Source organism: Miscanthus floridulus, chromosome 19 (assembly GCF_019320115.1).
Source record: "Miscanthus floridulus cultivar M001 chromosome 19, ASM1932011v1, whole genome shotgun sequence".
Taxonomy (NCBI): domain Eukaryota; kingdom Viridiplantae; phylum Streptophyta; class Magnoliopsida; order Poales; family Poaceae; genus Miscanthus; species Miscanthus floridulus.
This window is the reverse complement of record NC_089598.1, coordinates 86,056,064-86,072,173: the sequence shown is the minus strand read 5'-3', so window position 1 is coordinate 86,072,173 and position 16,110 is coordinate 86,056,064. Positions and strand designations below refer to the sequence as shown.

Genomic DNA, 16,110 nt, shown 5'->3' with positions numbered 1-16,110 from the left:
ACAAACGAACAGGGTGAAAGTACTATATGCACGTAGGATCCCCTCGAGTTCTCTGCCCGACCGGTGTGCTATATCCTCGTAGTTCAGGAATCAGGACGTCGACTAGCTCCAAATTGTCAACAGCCACAATTTGCACGAGGTCAATAGGAGTATCTCCCAATTGGCCGGCCGTATATTTAATAACAATAGCAACAAGTACTGTAATAATCCTCTCGACACCCGAATCAGTCTAAGGAAACAAGACGAGCCCGTAAGTTCGTGATTGGTACCAATGGAAGGCGCAGCAGGGAGGAGGACGGCGGTGTGCGTGACCGGCGCGGGGGGCTTCGTGGCCTCATGGCTCGTCGAGCGCCTCCTCGCCGGCGGCCGATACATGGTCCACGGCACCGTCCGCGATCCGGGTACGAAATCACTGCTTGTCTTCTTGTTCCCGGTGAACTGGCGTGTGCGTGCGTACATGACTACATGTTGGACGATCTGTGCGTGGTGCGCAGGTGACGCCAAGAACGCGCACCTGGCGGCGATGGACGGCGCCGCCGACCGGCTGCGCCGACCGACTTGCTGGACTACGGCAGCGTGGCGGCGGCCATCGCCGGCTGCAATGGCGTCTTCCACGTCGCGTCCCCAGTCCCCAGCACCTACCCAGTCGGTGACCCCGAGGCACCACACCTGAGCTCAGCTCAGCTCGCCCTTCCCGCTGCTGCCCTCTTTCTTCCCTCGGCTTTCTCATGCGTCTGTTCAATCTTTGTTGCTGCAGGTAGAGCTGCTCGCTCCGGCCGTGACGGGCACCATGAACGTCCTCAAGGCGTGCTCCGAGGCCAAGGTCAAGAGGGTCGTCGTGGTGTCGTCCGTGTCCGCCGTGATGGTGAACCCTGCCTGGCCCCAGGACGAGGTCATGGACGAAGCTTGTTGGTCTGATGTCGAATTCTGCAGAACCACTCAGGTGACAGTAAAAGCTTCACATGCACCCTGTTCCTCTCATCCCTCAACTCGAGGAAACATTTAATTTGTATCTAAATTATTCATCTCAGACGCTATAATGTAGAAACAAAAATATCTCTCAACTCTACATGTAAATACTAATATCATTTATTATGAAAATTAATTTAATCTATAAAATATGCTATATATATTTCTAAATTAAAAACTTCTACAACTGTTAATTTAAGAGTAAGCATAATGATATGTTCCACCATGTAGACCAAGTAAATATGTATATATTAGGATAAATATTTATTTTAATTATTTACCAAGCGTGTGAAAATATTCCCTTAACGAAACACATAGCAAACACACCAACAACTCACTTTAAGGGATACTAATACTCTATGATAATAAATATTTGAAGTTATTTTTTCAAAAGTAAGTTTATATATTTTTATTGAAACATTATATCATATTAATATTGCTAATTAATTTTTTACAATCTATATTTATAAAATAATACAACTATAATTCTGTGATATAATGAATTCAAAATATTGAGTGTTGTGATCCAAGCAAAAACAACTATTTATATGTCGATGATATCTACCCAGGCTACCTCATCACATAGATAACAGCCCATGTGAGACGGAGTACACCAAACAGGCTACACGAGAAGCCCAACCTAGGTGGGGCACCTCATCTACTCGAAAGACAAGGCACAACAATATGTATTTAGAAACCCACATGTAAACCGATCAGGACTCTATCTATAACCCCACCATATATAAGAAGGGGTGGCGAGCCCCCGATCAGTATCGAATATTCACTCGTTGGATCCCGTCGTCACGTTCCAAGTCGGTGGCGAGGCGTTCAGCGTCCACAGGTGTGTTCTTGCTGCCAAGTCGCCGGTGTTTGAGGCGGAGCTCGCAGGAGAGGGCACCTCGGCAGCAGGGGCTTGCTGCATACACAGACACATCGACGATATGCTACCTCAGGTGTTCAAGAGCGTGCTACATTTTGTGTACACAGATTCGTTGCCGGAGATGACGACGGGGCCAGAAGAGTCGTCTACCATGGCTGAGCGTTTGCTGGCAGCCGCGGATAGGTTCGACACATGCAGGAGCTCAAGCTGATTTGCGAGGAGATACTGAGCAGTGACATCAATGTGAATACTGTCACCAAGAAATTGAGACTGGCTGCACAGCACCAGTGCCATACGCTTAGGGATGCCTGCATTGAGTTCCTTGAAGATCCTCCGGTTCTCGAAGCGGTCATGGCAACTGATCACTGATAATGACATACTTGAGCGTGTGGCTAAAAATTGCCCTCGGCTTTTGAAGGAGATGTGGGCGTATGAGGATGACCCAATGCAAGTCGAGTTGGTCATGTGCTTCTGAAGAATTTGCTTGCACAAATCTCTCATAGAGTACTATGTACACTTGCTTACAAAGTAGTGAGCTTCTGAGGAATTAAGTTGTTATATGTATGTGTAGTTCTGTATCCCCAATACGAAATAGCATGGGCGATGCCCGCTCCTCTCTTTTTTCTTTCAGTCGTATCCCTGGTGGAATTCTTCAGATGACGGGTGCAAGAAAATAATGTTTTTATTTTCTAATGTCATGTGCAGTTATTTCTCATTTAGTCATCTATAATAAGAATTAAGAATTTATTATTATTGAGTAATCATCATGTTATTTTGTATATTGCAAATATTGATGGTGGGACCCTTTTGGTAGACAATATAATAAGCACGTCACAAGATATAATTTCCTTCGAAAATAGAACATTGTCTGCAGGAGTGCACAAAAAAAAAAACTGCAAAACTGCAACTTTATAACCTTCAGGTTTAGGGTTCAGCAAGTCTTGAAAGTTCAGTAATACTTGGGCTGCAGGTATCTGAGAAGCTCTTCCCTCCAAGCCATTGCTAAATCGCATATCTTAATATCTGAAACAAGATAACAAGAAGCTTCCAAGAAGCGGCGAATAGCAGATGTGTTGGCACAAGCAAACACTACATAAATTTGCAAGGATCATATTGAAATCTGATAACTGACCATAGCATTATATATGGGCAGAACTTGAGGACTATAGGTTCCTAGACACATGAAGTCCATAAACTTATTACAGATCTGAAACAAAAAGGTAACAACCATAAGGGGTTTCCGATAACTGACTCTATGTTTCTGAACTTCATGTGTTATGTTTGTCTAAAACAGTCCTCGCGTCCTGCCCATAATGTTAGGATGAAAACGGTCGGAACTGGTCGAAAAACTCCTAAATTGTTTTCTACTTTTACATTTGAAATACGAAAACGAAAGCGAAAACAGTAAAACCGGACACGAAAACGAACGCGAACTTACGAATTATCGAGAATTTCGAAAACGAACCAATTCGAGCGGATTTATGTCGAACACGGTCGATATACGAAAACTCAATATGGAATACCGACCCATAGACCAAGTGTATGACTAAGTGCATACATGATCAAGTTCAAGTGCATATAATAATTACCAAGTGCATATTATAGAAACATGAACTCGAACTGAGTCAGAATAATTTTATTAATCTTTTTAGAATAGATGTAGTATTTTATTTTAAAGATTTATTCAGATTTTTCTTTTGAGTAACGAAGATTTATTCAGCTGATGCAAAAACTATCAAATGATTAACTTTGCAGGTGGGGGTTAAACCGATGAGCTTGATGGGCTATGGCCTAGATGGGCTTTCGTGTAGATGTTGCTGGTTTCCTGACATTTAGCACCATCTCGTGAGGTGAAGAGAGATGAGGCTGGACGCCGTCTATAAGAGAGGGCAGCTGGCCACCAGTAGAAAGAACGCAGCTGCGTGCTGAACAACCTGTAATTGGGCTGTATGACCTGTGCAGTTGGCCAAATTCGGTTTAAACCGAATTTTCAATTCGGAATATTTCAAATTAAAAGTAGAAAAGTAGAAAACGGTCGAAAAATGTCTAAACCGTTTTCTACTTTTACATTTGAAATACGAAACATCTGAAATGCGAAAGCGAAAACGGTAAAGTCGAACAAAAAAATACGGATTCGATCGGATTAAATATAGAAAACGATGCGGTTCGGTTCGGGATATTTCCGTTCCGTTTTCATCCTTACCATAATGTAATGCTACACATGAAGTTCAGAAACATAGAGCAAAGACAGGAAATCAGCCTGATAAGTAGTATACTACTCATTGAAGGAGTCTATTTTCTTCTACACATATAAATAGTTACACTGAGATTCAGATACAAGTGTGCGTCCATAGTTTCTCAAACAAAAACTCTTTAATTTCGTTACCCTAGTAATGAAATTCGGTTTAACCATGGCGGAAAAAAGAAGTTTCTCAAACAATCTGTTGGTTTACTCATAAACCAATATTACAGAAAAATGGCTGTGCATTGATACTAATTTCAAACAAACAGAGTATTCATTTAAGTGGAACTCTTGTGTTCATTTCAGACTATCTGAAGGTCAAATTTCTGGTGATACCTATCGTGTGACAGATAACCCTTGTCACTCAGCAAGTCAGCATATAAAGAACACATACAATCCATGAACACAGCGAAATCAACAGATCAGATAAAACGCAAAATGACAGAAACAAATTATGTAACAAAACCATGTTTACTTATCCATTGCAGTAATGAAGCTGCTACACAGCAAGGCAGCATATGTTTTGTAGAAAACTATCAGACTTGACCATAGCAGAAACGTGGACACAAGAGACTTGACCTCACATCAGACGCGACAAACTGAACTCAGAACCCCAACTCGCCCAGACCCTTACTGGCCACCACGAAGGCGCAGAACCAGGTGGAGTGTAGACTCCTTCTGGATGTTGTAGTCCGCCAGGGTACGGCCATCCTCAAGCTGCTTACCAGCAAAGATCAGGTGCTGCTGGTCTGGCGGGATGCCCTCCTTATCCTGGATCTTTGCCTTCACATTGTCGATCGTGTCAGATGACTCGACCTCCAAGGTGATGGTCTTGCCAGTCAGTGTCTTCACAAAAATCTGCATACCACCACGGAGGCGGAGCACCAAGTGGAGGGTGGACTCCTTCTGAATGTTGTAGTCAGCAAGAGTGCGGCCATCCTCAAGTTGCTTTCCAGCAAAGATGAGGCGCTGCTGGTCTGGTGGAATTCCCTCCTGTCTTGAATCTTGGCCTTCACATTGTCTATCGTGTGATGGTCTTTCCAGTCAAGGTCTTCACAAAGATCTGCATGCCACCCCTGAGCCTGAGCACAAGGTGGAGGGTAGACTCCTTCTGGATGTTATAGTCAGCCAGCGTCCGCCCATCCTCGAGCTGCTTGCCAGCAAAGATCAGATGCTGCTGACCCGATGGGATTCCCTCCTTGTCCTGGATCTTTGCCTTGACATTGTCAATTGTGTCCTAGGACTCAACCTCGAGGGTGATGGTTTTGCCAGTGAGGGTCTTCACAAAGATCTGCATCTGCAGAGACAAAAATCACATGGTAAGCTACCATAAGGAGATAGGCACAGAAAATATAGAAACAGGATTCAGCATTTACAATCTGAAAGGGGTCGGTGTATCAACAAGAAATAAGTTTAGCAGTACTTCCAAAAATTCATACATATCCTTCTGACTAAAGTGATCAGAAACGGATCAATCAATAAGGTAAAATAGGCAGGGAAGATGTGAAGCAAGATTTAACCATCTTAATTTTCTTTGAAGGAACAACCATTTTTTTTTGAAGCAATAATCATCTCAACTTTGAGCATACGCTAATCCACGAATTGAATTTGAACCAAACCATACCTACAGGATTGTGTTAAGAGGCAACATGACACTATGACAGGCATGGTTTAAACTTCTTAATTTTGATATTGATAACACACTAATTAATCTATCGAACTGAACTGAAACCTGAATGACATATACAGGACTGTGTTCTGAGGTAACACTATAGTAATGATTTCGCCATAATTTAGATGATACACCAAATAATCTATTAATTGAAACATAACACTATGACATCTGCAGGATTATGTTCTGAGGCAACATGATTCGAATGATTTAATCCTCTTAATTTTGATACAATACATTAATTGATCTTTTGAGTCAAACCCAAACTATATTATATTTACAGGATTTCGTTCCAGAACAGAAATACCACGGCTTTTATTGACGGCAACAAGCCAAAAACTGAACTCGGCAAGAACAAATTAACTAAAAGTAACGATTGAACAAGATTATATGAATCATGGATTAGAAGAAACAGCACCTCATTCATACCAAGTTACCAACTGCCAATGTGCTAGTTACATTGCTAATTTAGCAATGGATGCTGATCCCTCGCCCGCCATGGATGGAAGGTAGAAGGAACTGGAGGTAGGGGATTACGGGTGGGGACCACCTATCCGTGAGAGAAGGGGCGCCACTTACAAGCGGGTCCCACTTGTCCATCGTCCACATCAGCATCAAAGTCTACCTCAGCATGCCAGCGTGGCAAAACCACTACGGTTTTGCAAAGGTGAGAGAGTTAAATACATGGTTTTATAGGTTGGGGGTGAAGTAGTCGAGTTGCAATAGTTGGGGAGTTATGTAGACTTTTTCCCAAAATTAAACTAGTGAGATCAAATTTATTTAGGAACAACAATGTAAACAGAACATGCAAAAAGTATATCTGCATTTTGTAGAAGTCAAAAGGAACAGCTACCAATACTTACTCCTTCTGTAACTCTCCAACTCCAACTGCCATTTTTCGAGGAAATTTGCAAATTCAGGGTCCTACAAACAAGACAAATACTTAAATCCATATTGAAATCACTATAAGCAATGTACATCACGATCCAAGAATTCCACTTGACATTGTACTCACAGTGCATAGCAAACACTATGTATCTACAAAACCCAAAATGTCTTAAAATTTGCAATAGAGGGAGTAACAATTTATATGTTCATGATTTGTCCAAGCTTCTCTGCCTTTAGCTGAATGGAACCAACCTAGTTTGTTAATAACCAGGAGAATGATTTGCACTAATTCGGCCGCCATATTCCTTCCTCTATTTAACATTTCAAATAACTAAGCTCAAATGCTTTTCCTGTAGGGTCACCAACGATGATGATGCTACTTTGATCCATGGCTTGGAGTGTCCAGAGGATGATGCTGAACTAGATGCTGATCTAACAGTGATGGTTATCTTTCTGAGGTATGTTTGTTTGTCCTGTTCACATGCTTACCAAGCTTACGAATAATGATGCGCCCTACCAGTTTTAGCATCCCCACATTATAACAGCATCTGTTGTTCCATTGCTGGAAGGTTTTGCGTGGAAGAGTTTATGCATGTATCAGTAAATCACAGCTGGGTCACTACTTGCTTTTATAACCGACTGCTTGATTCGGATATGCAGGATCCTGGGTGTCCATACTATTCTGACACTGAGGATGAGAAAGCTGCCAAAGGTTAGTTTGTGTTGTTGTAACACTAATTTAGCTTGGCCTGTGCTTGAGCACTAGTATATGAATATCGCAATGTTTTGTGTAGATTGTATCATGGAAGATGATTTGGACAGCAGAACGATGACATGAATTGGGATATCAAAAAGCAAAAGAAAAGCTGAAGAAGTTGCTGGATAAGGTTGACTTCTGTTCACCAAAAGAGCTGGGCATGATAATTAAATCATATCAACGTTCTTCTTACAACTGCAGGCTGTATGCTTCAGGATATCTTGCTTCGTTGCAGCTCAATAGTTTATTTTTGCCGCCATAGAAAACAATTCAGAACTACTTTTTAGCGGGTCTTATGTTTGTATGCCATTTTCTTTACATACAGGTTTTCAGCATACAGAAATCTATCATATAAATGATATGGGGATTGGAAGAAAATGCTCGCACAGAAAAATGTTGGCAAAATTTCTATAGGCTATAGCTAATAGAGTTATTTGTACCATAGTATGTAACTGTATACTTTATGCTCAATTGATTGGGTAGGCTAATTTTTATATTAGGTCAGTTCTGCTCTGAACTTATGAACCAGTTCATTTAGTAAACTAGTAATTGAATTCAGTGCATCTATTCTTAGAAACAGTTTGTGGTTGTAGTTATATAGGAATTATGCACTAATTCCACTATTCCAGTAAGTTTTTTATGTTACAACCTATTCAAGACGCTTTAAATTACCTGCTACTGTCAAATAAGAAACAACTATGAAATTGCAGAGGGAAGGGGGGAAGTTCTAACCAAAATTTTGAAAGAACAGCAGAGATACGCCATAAACACAGTTTCACTCATTGTCAACACAGCATACGAAAGGTGGATGCTACTAGAGGAGAAAACTAATCAGGGATCGCGTAGTTAACATAGTTTGTGTAAGGTAAAAACATTGCAAACCTCTTGTAAGGAAAATGGACCTTAGGCCCATTTACTTTGGATTTTGGTGTTTGATGACCAACACAACCAAATTGGACTAATGAATTTGCAAGTAATTATTTTGTAGTTCAACAAGGTGCAAGACGTGACTTGGACGAAAGCGACATGATGATCCCACGATCAACACCATAAGCAAGACCCTAGAAGCACGAGAGAAGACCTAAGATATCAAGCAAAGTCCAAGCACGAAGATGGGAACTAAGCCGGACGCAAGATCGCGAAGAAACGAGCTCGGCAGAGGTGACCGGACGCGGCCCTAGGAGGACCGGACGCGTCCGATCAGTTGCTCGGCAACAGCAGGCGTCAGCAGATGTGACCGGACAGTGAGCGAAGCAATAACCGGACGCACAGATGACACTGTTCTTCGTCACTGCAATGTTTTCAGCGTGACCGGATGCGACGGCAGGATGACCGGACGCACCAAGAAGTAGCATCCAATCATGTCCAGAAAGGTTCCAGAGCGGCGCCAGCGCTACCGAACGTGTCCGATCGAGTGAGACCAGACTCGGCCCGGAGTCCGATCAACGCGCGCGCTCCAACGGTCGGCAGGACCGGACGCATCTGATCGGGACGTGATCAGTGTCCGGTCACTAGCAGAAAGTTGGGTCTCGGGTCCAACGGCTAGTTCTCACATGTGGAGCTATAAATAGACCCCCAACCGGCCATTTGAGTGTGGAGAGCTGAGAAAACATACCAAGGGTGTTGATACACCATTTTAGTGATCTCCACTTGTATAGTGCTTAGTGATTTATTAGGTGATTAGCGTAGGTGCTTTGCGAAGTGCTTAGGTTGATTAGACCACCGCTTATGCGCTTGCTCTAGGTTTAGGCCTAGTGTTTAGTGAGGTTTGCATATCTCTTACCACTCGGTGCTTGCGCGCACCATTGTTATACATCAGAGGGGTTGTAGTCTTGCGAGATCACATTAACCGCGTTTGTGGTGTGGCTGCTACCGTGTACCGGAGGGAACAAGGCCCACGGCGTTTTGACCGGAAGCTAGATAGTGAAGACGGCGGGGAGCAGTCTGGGAGAGGCTTTGCCACAAGTGGCTTAACCGGTGACCCACTTACACATGGGGAAGGCCTGGAGCTATCCACAGAATTATCCGACCGGGAGCTTGGCCCTTGCGAGGGGCTCCAACGAGGACTAGGGGAAAGCTTGCGCGCTTCTCGATACCTCGGTAAAAATACCGAAGTCGTTAACGGGAGTTTGCATATCTCTACCTTACTCTTTAGCTTCCGCATTTATATTGCAATCTTGGTTTGTGCTTTACTTTCCTAGCTTAGTGATAGGCTAGTTGATAGGTTTGGAACCTAGGTTGCATAACTCCTTTTTACGGTAGAGATAGCAACACACTAGCAAAACCGTAGTTGCATATTTAGATAGTTTATCTTTTGCATAGGTTTTTTTTTGATAAAGATAGAAAAAGAGGCCATAGTTTAGAGTTAGAGTTTTAAGTTGCCTAATTCACCCCCCCTCTTAGGCGTTATGGTCCCTTACAAGTGGTATCAGAACCAGTTGGCTCAATTTAGACCTTTGGCTTCACCGCCGTTGAGCCAACGCTATTTAGAGTGGTTGAGATGGATACCTTTAGGCCTCCGCACTTTAACGGCACTAACTTCTTCTACTATAAAGCTAGAATAGCTTGTCACCTTGATGCGGTAGATTTGGGTGTTTAGAGAGTCACTCGTGACCGGATGAAACCCATTAAGAATCCTGATAAACCCACAAAGAGTGAAGAAAAAAAATTCATTTCAATGCTAAAGCTAAAAATTGCTTGTTTGAATCTTTTAGCATGGATGTGTTTAACCAAGTGTTCATTTTAAATACGGCACATTAAATTTGGTTAAAACTCCAAGAGCTCCATGACGGCACAACTAATGTCCGTGAGCAAAAACATTGTCTAGCTAAACAAAATTATGATTCCTTTAAAATGAATGATGATGAGCTTGTTCGTGATATGTATTCTCGTTTGAATCTAATTATCAATGAGCTCCATTCAATAGGATTAACAAATCTAGATGATGCAAACATCGTGAGGAAGATCATCTCCGTGCTACCACAAAAGAAATATGCAAGCATCATCACCATCCTTCACAACATGGAGGACTTGAGCACCATGACCCCAGCCATAGTCATTGGCAAGATAGTGGCATTTGAAATGTCACGAAAGATGGATCAAGAAGAAGCCTCGTCATCAAGCAAAGGCAAAGCTCTCGCATGTAGTAAGAAAAAGAAGATGAAGGGCAAGCAAGTTGAGACAAGCTCAAGCTCAAGCTTCTCAAGTGAAGACGAAGAAGAAGATGAGGATGATGATGATGATGTAGATTCAAGTGATGATGATCAATCTTCCTCCTCCACCTCCGACCTTGATGAAGAATCAATCAAACTTATCAATAAGGTGGAGAAGATGATCCAAAGGCCCAATGTCAAGGGTGTGCCCATCTAAATTTAAGATTTCATCTTCACCAATCAAAGAAATGAGCAAAGAAAGAAAGGATGCTATGGATGCGGTGAGTTGGGGCACTTTGTGGAAGTTTGTCCAAACAAGCCCACACCCAAGATAAAGAAGAAGGCATGCAAGAACAAAGCCCTCACATCAATAAGGTCATGGGATGATTCTTCAAGTGAAGAAGAAGACCATCACAAGAGGCGAGGCCACAAGCACTCATCATTAAGCTCTTCTCGTGTGTGCCTTATGGCACAAGGTAACGAAAGCTCGTCCTCTATTGAGAGTGAGAGTGATGATAAAATGCCTTCTCTTAATGAACTTGTGTAAGAAAATCATAAATATGCTAAGGCTTGCACTAGCCAATAAAACAAGCTAAAAATATTGCAAGAAAAGCTAGATAGTTCACAAGAAGCATATAAAACCTTGCTTGAACAATATGAGACATTTGCTAATCTCAATATTGAACTATCTACTAAAATTGAGCAACTTGAGGCTAGTGCAACAACAAATGCATGCACAATTAATGATGAGCAACTTGTAAAGAAAAATAAAAAATTAAAAGAAAAGTTAGATAGCTCACAAGATGTTTATAAAAGTTTGCTTGCTAAAATGGAAACCATGTGCAAGGATTTCATCCCGTGCCAAGGACACACGCAGTAAGTCGGAAGGGTCCGCTCGATGGAGCAGATCCGCCTAGCGTCAGCGCAGGGGTGGTCGATCCTACGCAATCCTCCCGAGGCGTGCCAGTCAATTTGACCCTGTAATTGACAAGGAGAGAAAATTCATCAGTAGTTAAGGGCGAAACTTGCTGGTGTTGTCAGACAGTCCCGAATGTACAGCTGTGAGAGCCGATATGAAAGGAAATCGGCTAAATAGCCGATTCCAGTATATTCATAAGAATAAGTCAGTTAGAGCTTATAGGGTCGTGTGAGGAGAATCAGTTGTCATTCAGGATAAACATCATTTTAACGAATATTAATCAATGGCAATAAGATATCAATGATGATCGGTCCATACTGAGCCAATGATTACGAGTAACCGAACTCCTTTTTATATAAAGAAACAATTCAGCATCACTTAATCATTTAATAAAGATAAATCTAATGAATATGTTAGATCTCATCTATCGCCATGACCAGTGGGGCATGAGGCAGAATCTTGTAGGCCGTAGAAACAATAATAGACTCGATGACCCTAACTCATTACTAATATCAGTGGGGCATGAGGCAGAATCATGCAGGCCGTAATACAATAACAAGATCATGGGGCTAACACATTTTTCAACTTATCTCTACTTCAACGATCTCGTGATGTGAACTATTCATGAAAACATTCGATATTGGCTAAACAGCCAATTCAGGCATAGCACACAGTTAAGGTCATGTCTTCTCAGGAACAGGTCTATCAACCAACGATCCCCACTCCACGGTGCCAACAGTGGGGTGAGAGGCAGAATCCCATAGGCCATGATGACGGGCCATGAAACGGTTCTCACTAACTGATAGATCTACTCAAGATCGAACATGCCTTAACCGCACGCTATGCACGATTAAGATTGATGCAAAACAGCCGATAAAAACATAACTCATCGCTTAAGATATAGATTAGATCAGTTTTAGATTAGCAAATGGTGAGTTAAACAAGATATAAGGCCGGTCCAAATCAATCTCAATTGGGAAGAGTGATATTGTTGTAATTAGATAAGCAATGAAAGCAATAAGCAATATCGGTAACTTAATGAATATACCAAAGACTGTCATTCTAAGATAGAGCCGATAACTTGACCTTGATCCAATTCAAGCAGTGGGGTGAGAGGCAGAATCACACAGGCCATACTTGAATTAGACAAGAGTCGATAACTAGCTTATACCAGAGCCGCAGTGGGGGTCGACCGGATCAATGCAGCCATACGAACAAAGGTATAAACCATGATGATACTTACAACAAGCAGTGGAGGTCGATCGGATCGATGCAGCCGTACTTGCCGAAGAACTCGCCGAGATCTACTCTACTACTCCTAAGGGGTGGCGAGAGTCAAAAAAGTAATTGACTTGTATTTGATTGGTTGGTTGATGTTTACAATAGCCGGGGTTTGGTATTTATATCCGGAGCCTAAAACGAACCCTACTCGAGTACGACTTAATACAATCTTTGGTATGAAGAAAATATTCCTATCTTAAGATAACTTGGACTCTAATCTTTCCCCTTTTGTAGAGTCCGACATGTATCTTCTCGATGCCAATCATATCCTGTCATCATTATCTGCTGACGTCATTCGGAAAGAATCGATCCAGTGTCACATTCGATCCAGCAGATATCAACCTTTACTCCATCAACTCCTTGATTGGCATAATTCTGGAAGCCTACGAGTTCCCGCGTTCTTCTCCCAAATTTTGGTGTAAACAAAAATCAATCATGACCCGTGAGCTTTACAGTCCTAAACAGCCGATTTCTTTTCGTATCGGCTATTTTAGTCGATGTTCTCGTCTAGCTACCCCAAAGCGGCACATTTGGAACTGTCTGGGCAAAACCGGCATGTTCCACCCTAAATTACTGATAAACTTTCTCTCCTTGTCAATTGTAGGTCAAATTGACTGGCACGCCCTTGGGAATTCGTAGGATCGACTACTCCTGCATTGATGCCAGGTAGATCTCCAGATCGTTCTGGCTTGTTGCGTGTCCACCTGGCGCGGCTATCATGTTTTCGCACCGACACGCGTTCTAGCACGCTAGGTGGGACCCCACAATCGTCATGGCAACTTACAACAATAGTGACATCCTTATGGTGTCTTATGAAGACCTACCTGATGAGGATAAAAATGTCATCAGCAAAGCTATAGAAGAATTTTAGAATAATTATTTGTTGTCCTACACCAAGACACGTGACAATAAAGTGGTTCAGAAATATCCACTACCAAGAGTTTTGATGCATGGGCAGTTAGATACAGACGAAATTGATGATAGGCGTTTCTTCATAGATGCTGTAAACAAATATGTTCATGATACCATGTTGAATCATAATACCGCTTTCTTGAACACATTCCACAATACCATGAAAGAGGTGTTTCATGGATTTCTAATTGATCAGGTTGGACCGGCTTATTACAACATTCCACATCCGTTGACTCAGGGGACTAATCAAGCCGATACTAGCCATTAAGAAGCAGCACTAACTAGTAATGATGATGTCCAGGCAGTTCAGAGCTCATCTGAACAAGTTCAAGGTATCACTACTAATCAAATACAAAATAATCCTGGATCGTCAGTGAAGTACGTGCAACAGTCGGCGGGGCAAGTTCAGAATCAAATGGTTAATTTTGGCACATCAGGCAAAATACCGCCATCGGCTCAAAAAATAGCACCATCAGTTCAAAGGATTCATAGAGATACAGATCCCAACATCTACAACCAGAGACTTCAAGCAGCAAATCAGCAAAGGACCCAACAAATAGAGATTCCATAGAGATATCATTATGGAGCAGATTACAATATCCTTTATATGATTCTAAATCTAGGGTATCAGGGTACCCAAAATTTTAATCCGCAGATGGGTCAACAATTGCAGAGAAATCCAGATTCAAATGTTGATGAGTTGTTGCTCAGAGTGACCGAGATGATGAAGAATCAGTTCGGTTTGAAACCAAAAGGGCAGACCTTTTTGTATAAACGTCCATATCCAGAGTGGTATGACTTGGTCGCTCTTCCTACAAATTACAGGCTCCTGGAGTTTGCTAAGTTCACTGGCCAATATAGCACAAGCACAATAGAACATGTCAGTCGGTATCTTACACAGTTGGGCGAAGCATCCATTAAAGAGGCTCATCGAGTTTGTTTCTTCTCCTTGTCCCTGTCAGGACCAGCCTTCACTTGGTTCTCATCATTGTCAGTTAATTCTATTACCAATTGGACTGACCTAGAGAAGAAGTTTCATACATATTTCTATAATGGGACAGGGGAAAAGAAAATCACAGATTTGACAACCATAAGGCAGAGAACTAATAAATCAGGTGTTGAGTTTCTTCAGAGGTTTCGAGAGACCAAAAATTTGTGCTTCTCATTGAATCTAACTGATGATCAGCTAGCTGCTTTAGCTGTTCAAGGAATGTTGCCAACATGGAGGGAGAAGCTGCTTGGGCAAGAGTTTGATAATTTAGGTCTGTTGGCTCAACGAGTGGCAGCACTCAATAGCCAATTCCAAAATATGCGTAGGGATACCCGATTCTAGAAGAATGCCGCAATCGCCGAAGCCTATAATCCATATTCAATTGATAAGGATGATGAAGAAGAAGAGATTGCTACAACCGAATAGAATTGGGGTAAAAAGATAGTGATGGTGCCAAATCCTTGGGAAAAAGGAGTTGAAGAGAGCTATGATTTCGATGTCACAAAATCGGATAAGCTCTTCGATTTCTTACTTGAGAGGGGATAGATCAAGTTGCCCACCAATCATGTTATGTTACCTTCTGATCAGTTGAAGAATAAAAAGTTCTGTAAATTTCATAACGCTACTTCTCATTCTACTAATGAGTGCAGAATTTTCCAGCAACATATACAGAGGGCTATTCAGCAAGGGAAGCTTAAATTTGATACACCTCAGAAGATGAAAGTTGATGATAATCCTTTCCCAAGAGATCAGAACATGGTTGATTCTAAGTTGCTCAAAGGGAAGACTAATGTCCTAACATCAACTAGGGCCAAAGAAACTAGAACAATCGATCCAGAGATGCAAATATCGACTGATGAGTATAGAGAGATTAAAAGGCATCGTGATCGATAGAAGAGCCGATATGAGCAGGGAGAGACATCAAGGAACGGGGTGATAAGGCCGCATATCACATCTCAGATTTTGTTGAATAAATGGCAACAAAAGAAGGAAAAGGATTATCAGCGTTGGTTAGAAGAGAAAGAATACCAGCGTCAACAAGAAGAGGAGAGGTATGAAAGAAAGCAAGCTGAATCACATTAGAATTGTCCTTTCTTCAGATATTATTGGAATGAAGCTTTGAAATTGCCTACTAGAAATAATTACCCAGAGTGCAGTGAGCAATATTGGGAGTTTAGGCAATCTTAAGCCAACCGTCGGTCTATCCATGCTCGAGATGAGTATTATCATAATAATATGGATCGACGCTTAAAATAGAAGTGTTCATAATTGGCTAGGGAAGCGAGTTGTTGATCAAAACTGGGCTGATTATGAAGAAGAAGATAATGAGGAAGAGTATGTTTGGCAGGAAGGGCAATGGTGTCCAAGAGGTTTGACAAGAAGCCAGAAAAGAAGGGTGCAACGCCTAAGGAATAGAGAGCTAGAATAGGCTCAGGCATCTGGCAGA

The 16,110-nt window shown here is 42.0% G+C and overlaps 2 pseudogenes; one reads left to right on the top strand and one right to left on the bottom strand.

Annotated features, from left to right (window-relative positions):
* The first annotated feature begins 253 nt into the window (after positions 1 to 253).
* LOC136529564 (cinnamoyl-CoA reductase 1-like) lies at positions 254 to 2,528 on the top strand (annotated as a pseudogene).
* A 2,193-nt stretch (positions 2,529 to 4,721) lies between these two features.
* On the bottom strand, positions 4,722 to 9,808 carry LOC136529879 (polyubiquitin 11-like; annotated as a pseudogene).
* Between the last annotated feature and the right edge of the window lie 6,302 nt (positions 9,809 to 16,110).